Raw genomic sequence first — 12,863 nt, 5'->3', positions numbered from 1 at the left:
GCTGTGCCATGCTCTTGGCAGCAGCAATGCAGATGCCAGCAGCTGATGCCCACAAGGACAGCCAGCCTGGACTTATTTTCATTACATATCTTTGTCCTGATGTCCTTCTAGAAGCTGGAACATTTCTCCATCTCAGCAGAAGAGGGCAGGACGGGTCCAAGGTGAGGGCACACTCTCCCCTGTTTATCTGCCACTCAAAGAGAAAGAGAAAATGAAAAACAGATGTGTTTCCCAGCCCATGGCAAACACCAGCCTTTACATCCTTACAGTCTTCCTGTCATCAGCACTAATTGAAACAACATCCCACTCACCTTTGCCATGTCTGGCAGAGGTTGCAGCTCTTTCTATTGCATCCCTCTAGCTGTCAAGTCAAGAGCTCCTGTGTCACACAAGGAAAAGCAATCTTTTACCTGCTGTGCCATGCTCATGGCAGCAGCAATGCAGATGCCAGCAGCTGATGCCCACAAGTACAGCCAGCCTGGACTTATTTTCATTACATATCTTTGTCCTGATGTCCTTCAAGAAGCTTGGCCATTCTCCCTCTGAGCAGCAGAGGGCAGTAGGTGTCCAAGGTGAGGGCACACTCTGCTCTTTTTCTGGCACACAAAGAGAAAATGAAAACCAGATGTGTTTCCCAGCCCATGGCAAACACCAGCCTTTCCATCCTTACAGTCCTTCCTGACTTCAGCACTAATTGAAACAACATCCCACTCACCTTTGCCATGTCTGGCAGAGGTTGCAGCTCTTTCTATTGCATCCCTCTAGCTTTCAAGTCAAGAGCTCCTGGGTCACTCAAGGAAAAGCAATCTTTTACCTGCTTTGCCATGCTCAGGGCAGCAGCAATGCAGATGCCAGCAGCTGATGCCCACAAGGACAGCCAGCCTGGACTTATTTTCCTTACATATCTTTGTCCTGATGTCCTTCTAGAAGCTGGGACAATTTTCCATCTCAGCAGAATAGGGCAGGAGAGTTCCAAGGTGAGGGCACACTCTCCCCTGTTTATCTGGCACTCAAAGAGAAAGAGAAACTGAAAACCAGATGTGTTTCCCTGCCCATGGCAAACACCAGCCTTTCCATCCTTACACTCCTTCCTGACATCAGCAGCAATGGAAACAACATCCCACTCACCTTTGCCATGTCTGGCAGAGGTTGCAGCTCTTTCTATTGCATCCCTCTTGCTTTCAAGTCAACAGAGACTGTATCACACAAGGAAAAGCAATCTTTTACCTGCTGTGCCATGCTCATGGCAGCAGCAGTGCAGATGCCAGCAGCTGATGCCCACACGGACAGCCAGCCTGGACTTATTTTCATTACATATCTTTGTCCTGATGTCCTTCTAGAAGCTGGAACATTTCTCCCTCTGAGCAGCAGAGGGCAGGACGGGTCCAAGTTGCAGGCACACTCTCCTCTTTTTCTGGCACAGAAAGAGAAAATGAAAATAGATGTGTTTCCAAGCCCATGGCAAACACCAGCCTTTCCATCCTTACAGTCTTCCTGTCATCAGCACTAATTGAAACAACATCCCACTCAGACCTCTGCCAGACATGGCAAAGGTTGCAGCTCTTTCTATTGCATCCCTCTAGCTTTCAAGTCAAGAGCTCCTGTGTCACACAAGGAAAAGAAACCTTTTACCTGCTTTGCCATGCTCATGGCAGCAGCAATGCAGATGCCAGCAGCTGATGCCCACAAGGGCAGCCAGCCTGGACTTATTTTCATTACATATCTTTGTCCTGATGTCCTTCTAGAAGCTTGGACATTTCTCCCAATGAGCAGAAGAGGGCAGGATGGGTCCAAGGTGAGGGCACACTCTCCTCTTTTTCTGGCATACAACGAGAAAATGAAAAGCAGATGTGTTTCCCAGCCCATGGCAAACACCAGCCTTTCCATCCTTACAGTCCTCCTGACTTCAGCACTAATTGAAACAACATCCCACTCACCTTTGCCAAGTCTGGCAGAGGTTGCAGCTCTTTCTATTGCATCCCTCTAGCTTTCAAGTCAAGAGCTCCTGGGTCACTCAAGGAAAAGCAATCTTTTACCTGCTTTGCCATGCTCATGGCAGCAGCAATGCAGATGCCAGCAGCTGATGCCCACAAGGACAGCCAGCCTGGACTTATTTTCATAACATATCTTTGTCCTGATGTCCTTCAAGAAGCTTGGCCATTCTCCCTCTGAGCAGCAGAGGGCAGTAGGTGTCCAAGGTGAGGGCACACTCTGCTCTTTTTCTGGCACACAAAGAGAAAATGAAAACCAGATGTGTTTCCCAGCCCATGGCCTTTCCATCCTTACAGTCCTTCCTGACTTCAGCACTAATTGAAACAACATCCCACTCACCTTTGCCATGTCTGGCAGAGGTTGCAGCTCTTTCTATTGCATCCCTCTAGCTTTCAAGTCAAGAGCTCCTGTGTCACACAAGGAAAAGAAACCTTTTACCTGCTTTGCCATGCTCATGGCAGCAGCAATGCAGATGCCAGCAGCTGATGCCCACAAGGGCAGCCAGCCTGGACTTATTTTCATTACATATCTTTGTCCTTATGTCCTTCTAGAAGCTTGGACATTTCTCCCAATGAGCAGAAGAGGGCAGGATGGGTCCAAGGTGAGGGCACACTCTCCTCTTTTTCTGGCATACAACGAGAAAATGAAAACCAGATGTGTTTCCCAGCCCATGGCCTTTCCATCCTTACAGTCCTTCCTGACTTCAGCACTAATTGAAACAACATCCCACTCACCTTTGCCATGTCTGGCAGAGGTTGCAGCTCTTTCTATTGCATCCCTCTAGCTTTCAAGTCAAGAGCTCCTGTGTCACACAAGGAAAAGCAATCTTTTACCTGCTTTGCCATGCTCATGGCAGCAGCAGTGCAGATGCCAGCAGCTGATGCCCACAAGGACAGCCAGCCTGGACTTATTTTCATTACATATCTTTGTCCTGATGTCCTTCTAGAAGCTCTAACATTTCTCCATCTCAGCAGAAGAGGGCAGGATGGGTCGAAGGTGAGGGCACACACTCCCCTGTTTATCTGGCACTCAAAGAGAAAGAGAAAATGAAAACCAGATGTGTTTCCCTGCCCATGGCAAACACCAGCCTTTCCATCCTTACAGTCCTTCCTGACTTCAGCACTAATTGAAACAACATCCCACTCACCTTTGCCATGTCTGGCAGAGGTTGCAGCTCTTTCTATTGCATCCCTCTAGCTTTCAAGTCAAGAGCCCCTGTGTCACACAAGGAAAAGCAATCTTTTACCTGCTTTGCCATGCTCATGGCAGCAGCAGTGCAGATGCCAGCAGCTGATGCCCACACGGACAGCCAGCCTGGACTTATTTTCATTACATATCTTTGTCCTGATGTCCTTCGACAAGCTGGAACATTTCTCCCTCTGAGCAGCAGAGGGCAGGATGGGTCCAAGTTGCAGGCACACTCTCCTCTTTTTCTGGCACAGAAAGAGAAAATGAAAATAGATGTGTTTCCCTGCCCATGGCAAACACTAGACTTTCCATCCTTACAGTCTTCCTGACTTCAGCACTAATTGAAACAACATCCCACTCACCTTTGCCATGTCTGGCAGAGGTTGCAGCTCTTTCTATTGCATCCCTCTAGCTTTCAAGTCAAGAGCTCCTGTGTCACACAAGGAAAAGCAATCTTTTACCTGCTTTGCCATGCTCATGGCAGCAGCAATGCAGTTGCCAGCAGCTGATGCCCACAAGGACAGCTAGCCTGGACTTATTTTCATTACATATCTTAGTCTTGATGTCCTTCTAGAAGCTGGAACATTTCACCATCTCAGCAGAAGAGGCCAGGAGTGTTCCAAGGTTAGGGCACACTCTGCTCTTTATCTGGCACTCAAAGAGAAAGAGAAAATGAAAACAAGATGTGTTTCCCAGCCCATGGCAAACATCAGCCTTTCCATCCTTACAGTCTTCCTGAAATCAGCACTAATTGAAACAACATCCCACTCACCTTTGCCATGTCTGGCAGAGGTTGCAGCTCTTTCTATTGCATCCCTCTAGCTTTCAAGTCAAGAGCTCCTGTGTCACACAAGGAAAAGCAATCTTTTACCTGCTTTGCCATGCTCATGTCACAGAAGTCCAGATGCCAGCAGCTGATGCCCACAAGGACAGCCAGCCTGGACTTATTTTCATTACATATCTTTGTCCTGATGTCCTTCTAGAAGCTGGAACATTTCTCCATCTCAGCAGAAGAGGGCAGGATGGGTCCAAGGTGAGGGCACACTCTCCCCTGTTTATCTGGCACTCGAAGAGAAAGAGAAAATGAAAACCAGATGTGTTTCCCTGCCCATGGCAAACACCAGACATTCCATCCTTACAGTCCTTCCTGACATCAGTAGCAACTGAAACAACATCCCACTCACCTTTGCCATGTCTGGCAGAGGTTGCAGCTCTTTCTATTGCATCCCTCTAGCTTTCAAGACAAGAGCTCCTGTGTCACACAAGGAAAAGCAATCTTTTACCTGCTTTGCCATGCTCATGGCAGCAGCATTGGAGATGCCAGCAGCTGATGCCCACAAGGACAGCCAGCCTGGACTTCTTTTCATTACATATCTTGGTCCTGATGTCCTTCTACAAGCTGGAATATTTCTCCATCTCAACAGAAGCGGGCAGGAGGGATCCAAGGTTAGGGCACACTCTCCTCTTTTTCTGGCACTCAAAGAGAAAGAGAAAATGAAAACCAGATGTGTTTCCCTGCCCATGGCAAACACCAGCCTTTCCATCCCTACAGTCCTTCCTGACATCAGCAGCAACTGAAACAACATCCCACTCACCTTTGCCATGTCTGGCAGAGGTTTCAGCTCTTTCTATTGCATCCCTCTAGCTTTCAAGTCAAGAGCTCCTGTGTCACAGAAGGAAAAGCAATCTTTTACCTGCTGTGCCATGCTCTTGGCAGCAGCAATACAGATGCCAGCAGCTGATGCCCACAAGGGCAGCCAGCCTGGACTTATTTTCATTACATATCTTTGTCCTGATGTCCTTCTAGAAGCTGGAACATTTCTCCCTCTGAGCAGCAGAGGGCAGGAGAGTTCCAAGGTGAGGGCACACTCTCCCCTGTTTATCTGGCACTCAAAGAGAAAGTGAAAATGAAAACAAGATGTGTTTCCCAGCCCATGGCAAACACCAGCCTTTCCATCCTTACAGTCCTTCCTGACTTCAGCACTAATTGAAACAACATCCCACTCACCTTTGCCATGTCTGGCAGAGGTTGCAGCTCTTTCTATTGCATCCCTCTAGCTTTCAAGTCAAGAGCTCCTGTGTCACACAAGGAAAAGCAATCATTTACCTGCTTTGCCATGGTCATGGCAGCAGCAATGCAGATGCCTGCAGCTGATGCCCACAGGGACAGCCAGCCTGGACTTATTTTCATTACATATCTTTGTCCTGATGTCCTTCTACAAGCTGGAAGATTTCTCCATCTCAGCAGAAGAGGGCAGGATGGGTTCAAGGTGAGGGCACACTCTCCCCTGCATATCTGGCACTCAAAGAGAACAAGAAAATGAAAACCAGATGTGTTTCCCTGCCCATGGCAAACACCAGACTTTCCATCCTTACAATCCTTCCTGACATCAGTAGCAACTGAAACAACATCCCACTCACCTTTGCCATGTCAGGCAGAGGTTTCAGCTCTTTCTATTGCATCCCTCTAGCTTTCAAGTCAAGAGCTCCTGTGTCACACAAGGAAAAGCAATCTTTTACCTGCTTTGCCATGCTCATGGCAGCAGCAATGCAGATGCCAGCAGCTGACGCCCACAAGGGCAGCCAGCCTGGACTTATTTTCATTACATATCTTTGTCCTGATGTCCTTCTAGAAGCTTGGACATTTCTTCCTCTGAGCAGCAGAGGGCAGGAGAGTTCCAAGGTGAGGGCACACTCTCCTCTATTTACCTAGCACTGAAAGATTAAGAGAACAAGAAAATAGATGTTTTTCCCAGCCCATGGCAAACACCAGACATTCCATACTTACAGTCCTTCCTGACATCAGCAGAAATGGAAACAACATTCCACTCACCATTGCCATGTCAGGCAGAGGTTGCAGCTCTTTCTATTGCATCCCTCTAGCTTTCAAGACAAGAGCTCCTGTGTCACACAAGGAAAAGCAATCTTTTACCTGCTTTGCCATGCTCATGGCAGCAGCAATGCAGATGCCAGCAGCTGATGCCCACAAGGACAGCCAACCTGGACTTATTTTCATTACATATCTTTGTCCTGAAGTCCTTCTAGAAGGTTGAACACTTCTCCATCTCTGCTGCAATGGTCAAAAAGGGTCCAAGTTTAGGGCACACTCTCCTCATGGCCTCTTCCACTCAAAGACAAAGGGAACATGAAAACCAGAAGTGTTTCGTTTCCCATGCAGACACTAGCCTTTCCATCCTGACAGTCCTTCCTACTATCACCTGGAATTGAAACAACATCCCCCACATCTCTTTTTTGAACTTATTCATGCATGAATAATAATAATGAGAATTTTTCTGTAAATCTTATTTCTGCATGGAAACGATCTGATAACCAGAGCTTTTTTCTCTAAAACAACCCAGCGAATTTGCATTGCTTATCTATATACGCAAAATGTTTTTGCCATTCATCTCAAATATCAATACATCTGGCAAAATAAGATAGAAAAAGTATTTACAGACATTTTTGGACATTGATTACTTCTGGTCAAGTGGGAAAGAATCCCTAAGCTGCAATCATGAAATTCTTTTATCAGTTTCTCTGATTTAGCCAGTGTTACTAAAAGGGAAATAAGACAGAGGCTTTTGATAGCAGCTGCCAATTTAAGAATGATAATAAGTTTTATTATTCTTGGCTAAGATCAAAGTCCCGCATTTCAGGATTATCTCCAGGTCCTAAAGTATAATTAACAGTTTTGGATAGCCACATTATTATATAGCGATATTTTCTTCCTGCAAGGAATTTCATTGTTTTGACACGTGCCACAGGTTGTTAATAGATTGCCTAATTACCATTTATTTTCTTTATTTGCTTATGATGACTACAGAAAATTATGCAGCAAAAACATGAAAACTTTAAATCCTATCCCATGTATCTGCATTCATACGAAAATAATATTGGAAAGCATTGGTGAAACTAAGATTACAAAATAAAGCAGAGGACAATTTCAGTGAAAGCCTTCAAGTTTTACAGCTCTGCCCATTTCAAACCCCTGAAGACATCCACAAGTACAAGACAAGTATGAAAAAAAAAGAAGTTGCAGAAACTGCTTCAGTTTGGCACTCTGGCATAAAGTATGACAACACACAACCTGCCTGTGCAGTTCCAGAAGCAGAAGAAAGCCGTCAACCAAGACTTGTTCTCATCTGCTCTGAAAGTCCACTGGGACAAGGCCACTTTTCTCTGACGTGCTTCCAGAAGCATCACTTCTGAGCACTGTGCCAGGGAGTTACAAGATACTGTTTGTGTGTACAGAGGAGAAAAAGACGTCTGTCTGGAAACAGACTTGGTGAAGGAGAAGCAGCATTTTCCAGAGTACTTCAGAAAGAACTGAGCACTGCCCCAAGAGCTTCAGAGCGGCAGGCTGTCACAGTGTGCCAACCAGCTCAGCTGTGAGTTGGCACTGAAGCTGCACCACAGGGAGAACAAAGCCCCCTGTGCACCCTTGGAGAGCCAAGGGTTGGAGATTCATGAACCTTGAGCTCCTTTCCAACCCGGGCCATGCTGTGATTCTGGGATTCTCCCCTTTGCCTCATCTGGCAGAGGGAGGCAGCTCTTTCTCTTGTCTCCCTATGGCTGTCAGGTCACCAGGGCCAGTGTCACACAGGGAACTGCAAACACTGTGTGTGCTGTGCCCTGCCCATGGCAGCACAGAGGCAGCTGCCAGCAGCTGATGCCCACAAGGACAGCCAGCCTGGACTTCCTTTGATTCCTTCCCTTTGGATCAGCGTCCTTCAGGAAGGCGGAACATCTCTCCAGCTGAGCAGCAGAGGACAGCAGGGCTTCGTTGTCTGGGCATGTTCTCTTCTGGCCCTCTGGCCCTCACAGACACAGGAGGAGGACACAGAGGCTGCTGTCACACAGCCAGCCCTGCCTCTCAGGTCAGCTCTCAGGCCATCCTCTCTCCCCTCAGCAGCAGCTCACTGTTCTGCACTCCTCTGGCCTGGGCTGGCAGAGGTGTGCAGCAGTTCTGCTGATCTCCCAGTGCTGGCCATGTCTGCAGTGCCTGTGTGAAAGACACAGGAAGCTGCCAGCATTGCACTGCTCTGCTGTGCCCCTGCCATCACCGAGTTTGCTGTCAGCAGCTGCTGCTACACGTCCATTCAGGCACAGGCCTTTCCTTCCTGGCCCTCTTTCCCCCCCTCTCTCCTCTGCTCTCTCTCGTGCTCCCCTTTGGCCTGGGCTGGCTGAGCAGTGCAGGCCTTGTTGTTGCTCCCTGGGCCAACTACGTCACGGTTCCCCGTGACTCTGCCAGCTGCTCTGACACAGCGACTGCGTCCTCAGTGTGGATTCCAGAATGCGACAGACGTCCAGAGAAGACTTCCAGGGCTGATTGGAACATGCTGCCATCAAGAACTGCCATGGCTCAGGCCCCCTGGGAATCTGCTCACAGCGAAAGCTGCTGTCACTCTGTGTGGGCACAGCCTTGTCTGTGTAGGCCTGCTCACACTGCAGCCCCTGTCTGCACCAGAACCGTGCCGATCCACCTTCTCTTGGCCTCCTTGCCTGCATGGAAAAGGGCAGCTTGGGGCGAAGTCCCTCAACTTTCAGATGGCCGAGTGAAGTCTCTGAGCCCTGGTGACCCACTCAGCTCTTCAGCCTGCTGACCTGCTCTGCTGGGGCTGTCTTAACAGGCAGAGGGCACGTTATCCTAATGTCCCCACATCCATCCCTCTTAGCATACTGTAGGCCAGTTCCTAAAAGGACACCTGCACAATCTCTCTGAATGTTAATCAACACGTAGTTGGTCTGTGCACTGCAGAAATTGCACCTAGGTTTTCAGTGGTGATTAGCTATGTGTTTAGTCAGAGGTGCAATGGTTCTAATGGTGAGAGAAAGACATTCCCAGTTGTCATCAGGTGGAACACACTTCAGACTGGAATCCTCAAGCAGACTGCAGTCAAGCTTTCTTAATTACTCGTTGTTGTTATCAATTCAGACGCATCTCTGAATTCCTGCTTGAATGAACATTCTGTAATAATCTGCTGAGACAGTGCAAGGCTTGACAATGAGACTATAGTTTATGAAAGCAGCACTTTTTACTTCGTATACAAGTTCTTATCTGAATGCTAAATGCAACATCAATTCACTTCTCACTGGGTTGAACGTTTTAAATATTTGGTAAACATAATGGTTCTAATTCTGACATTTAATATGAAAATATTAAAATTCCTTGTAAGTACTTTTTTGTTAGAATGCCAGATGCTAAAGGGATGAAGTGGCACAAGAAAGCAAAATGTCTGTGCTGATGGCAGGAAGGACTGTAAGGATGGAAAGGCTGGTGTTTGCCATGGGCAGGGAAACACATCTGGTTTTCTTGTTCCCTTTGTCTTTGAGTGCCAGAAAAATAGAGGAGAGCGTGCCCTCACCTTGGACCCCTCCTGCCCTCTGCTGCTGAGATGGAGAAATGTCCCAGCTCCTACAAGGACATCAGGACAAAGATAAGTATTGGAAATAAGTCCAGGCTGGCTGTACTTGTGGGCATCTGTTGCTGGAAAATTTAATGGCAGTAAACTGCCTAGATAAGTACAGAATGAGGGTGACAATAGAATGGTACGTAATCACAGTGCAATGAAAAATGTATGCAGGGTGCAGGAAGGGAGGTGTGGACATTCTGAGTTGCAACTCTTTATTTGCTCCAGAAAGCTCTATCAGAATGGAAGACTGAAGGAAATACTTTGAGGGGTTTTTTAATGTGACTGGATAAAAGATCCATGTGGCAAATTGAATAACTGGGTGGTAAAGGGACATAGATACCTCACTGTTTCATGGAACCTTTCAATTAAGCATCTGAGCACTGTGTACAGGACTTGGGAATATAAGTATTAGAGGATGATGGAATATCTGTATTTGGAAGGGACCTCGAGGATCATGTATTCCACCTCCTGGTTCCACACCGGACCTCAAGCCCTGTGTCTGAGAGCATTGTGCAAATGCTCTTTGGCCTTTGTCAGCTCAGTGCCAAACCACTGCCCTGGGGAGCCAGTGCCAAATTCCATGTATCTAGTTCATCCTACAGAATGATGCCAAGAACAGTTATAGAGATCGACTTACAAACAAAATTCTTGTCTTGAATTAATGGTACACTCACCATTTAAAAAAAAAAAAAGAAAAAAAAAAAATCAAAGCCACATTCTTACGCTGGCATTTTACAGTATTGTCAGATTTTTGTAATTCTGTTTTGTCATATAGGATTCTCTCATCGTGAAATAATGACCAAGTTCTCTTTTCAGATCTAAACATACAAATGCTGAAGGCAGCAGTGCTGTTCAAGAGTACATTACCAGCTCAAACACTGCTTTGGCTATAAAACTGAAGGCAGTCAGGAATTTTATCAAGGAGTTAGCATGTAAGTGTAGATTTAAAAGCAACCTGTATTGTTACTTAGAGTTTGATATAGTGTAATCCAATGCACAGTACTTGTAACGTGTGTTTTACAAAATGCTTTGCAATGTAGGCATCTATTAAGATAAATGCTGCAAGTTCTAATATGTCCATGACCTTTTCAAACTGTTCCTTACTCCTACACATCACTACGAGTAGTTCTTCTGTCAGGAAGGATCACATGAGTAATTAAACTGTGACCTTAAGTTTGGAATTAACTGCATACAGTGGAAGTAAGAGCTGTGGGTTATTTTGCTCTTTCAGTGTTGAACAGCCGAGGTGTTTTGTTTTGGAGGGTGGATAGTGATGGGACAAGTGGGGAATGGCTTTAAACTGAGACGGGGGGTGTTGATTTTTAGGTTGGATGTGAGGAGGAAGTTTTTCAGCCAGAGGGTGGTGAGGCACTGGAACAGGTTGCCCAGGGAGGCTGTGAATGCCCCATCCCTGCAGGCATCCAAGGCCAGGCTGGATGTGGCTCTGGGCAGCCTGGGCTGCTGGTTGGCAGGTTAGAAAGCCCACAGGACCTTATTGCAGCCCTGGGTGCAGGGGGATCACTGCTCCTAGCATGCACACAGAAGAGCTGGAGCACACAGGTGATGTACATTCCACTTGTGAACATTCCTGCAATTGCAGAGAGCGTGCGCCTGTTCCAATCACTGCTGCACAGATTAAAAACTGATTGCAGATGAGCTGTTTTGGTATGGGGTTCTTGCCAACGGTCTGCAGTGGCTGTGTGATTCCTCGGGGAGTTGCTCTCCAGCCCAAAGGTCATGTCCTAAGTCGACCAGATCCCGTTTGTGTCCAGAAATGGCTGACAACAGATCAGCTGCTGGTCAAGTTTCTAACATCACACTGGCCTTGCTCCAGTGTCTGTGTCATCAGCCCCAGCACATACGATGCACCTCTTCAAGGCTTGGGAACACTGAGACTCTGCACTTGGGCTCCAGACATCCTGCTGCACCAAGAGGTTATTCTAGCTTTGGTATCTTGCAACTTTGTATATAACTACATCACTGTAATCATAAATGTCTAGGAGCATGGAGATGGAGAAATTAATCTTCCTGTAATTCTCTGTACTGCAGCCCCGTGGTTGTCAACACCTAATGCAATATTGAAATTTCAGTTGAGAAATTGAAAGCTGTCCCTAACAAAAAAACATCTGGATTTGTTATTGAAATTACACTGAGGATCAAGAAATCCAAATGCTTCTAGCATAACCACGATTACAGGCAGTGTTTAGACAAGCTCTTACAGGAAAACCATGAACACAAGGCTAAAGAGAGACTAAGTGATGCACTCTGCAGGAATACTCATGGAAGTCTTCACAGTGCAGGAGTCTGATCTGATTACAGATGCTGTGCTTTAAGTACCCCTTATCATATCTTTTTTTTTCACTGTTGTGCAGGGGTTGGACTCAGTGATCTCTGGAGGCTGGAGATGCTGTTTGCTAATGGCAGATGGAGAGAGGAAAAGCAAGTAAAAGGCATGCTGTGCATAGCCACCACATGGCATCTGCACCATTTCCCCCTGCACCAAGGAGGAGCAGCTCACAAGCTTGGCCTGGGCCAGGGAAGGGAGCAGACAAACATCTGGACCGACCCCAAACGAGCTGGTTCTGCAGGTTGGGTGTCTTCTGCTGCTTGTCTCACATCCTGCTGCTCAGCGGTAGATTTGTTCCTGCTCAGTGCTAACAGGAAACTCACACAGCATTTCTGTTTCAGCTGTGCCAACGCTTTGATCCCTTGCTGCTTGGATGGGGCGTTTGAAGAAGGATGCCTGTGCTGATGTCCAGCCAGGCTTTGGGGATGAGTCTCCACACCAGGGTACGACTGACAGGACTGAGGGTTGGGGATCCAGCCAGGTCGAGTCCAGTGTGCTTTGCTCTTGTTCTTAGTGCTTGTTTTTGCTCAGGAGGGCAGGAGGTGAACCTCGTGAACCAATGCCTGCAGACGGGGTTTGCAGAGAAAGAGGTCCTGCAGGCCTTGTGTGACAGCCACGGAGCTGCAGCGAGGCTGCATCCGTGTAAAACACCAGAGATCCACGGAGGTGTGAAGGGGAGCTGTGGGCTGCAGTCACGCAGGAAGGGATGTGCATGCTCGGGGTTTGGTTGTTGTGTGTGTGTTAAGTGACTGTGATACCACTGCTGGGTCAGTGTGAGTGTACGGAACAAGTGTGACAGCCTTTTTGATGGAGCCCTGTGAAAGGAGTCCTATGGATTTGAGATCCAACTATCAGCCCGTGGGCATCATCCAGGAGTTGGGGTAGGGGATGAGGCAAGGGAAGTTGGGCTAAGAAAGGGATAA

At 47.3% G+C, this 12,863-nt stretch overlaps 1 long non-coding RNA gene across 1 annotated transcript in view; it reads right to left on the bottom strand.

Annotated features, from left to right (window-relative positions):
• Positions 1 to 12,863, bottom strand: part of LOC149912493 (uncharacterized) — a 215,133-nt gene that overhangs the window by 107,635 nt on the left and 94,635 nt on the right. The gene's annotated exons all lie outside the window — the stretch shown is intronic.

The sequence above is a fragment of the Phasianus colchicus genome, chromosome Z (genome assembly GCF_987193195.1).
Source record: "Phasianus colchicus chromosome Z, bPhaCol1.hap1.1, whole genome shotgun sequence".
NCBI classification, from domain to species: domain Eukaryota; kingdom Metazoa; phylum Chordata; class Aves; order Galliformes; family Phasianidae; genus Phasianus; species Phasianus colchicus.
This window is presented reverse-complemented; position numbering and strand designations above follow the sequence as displayed.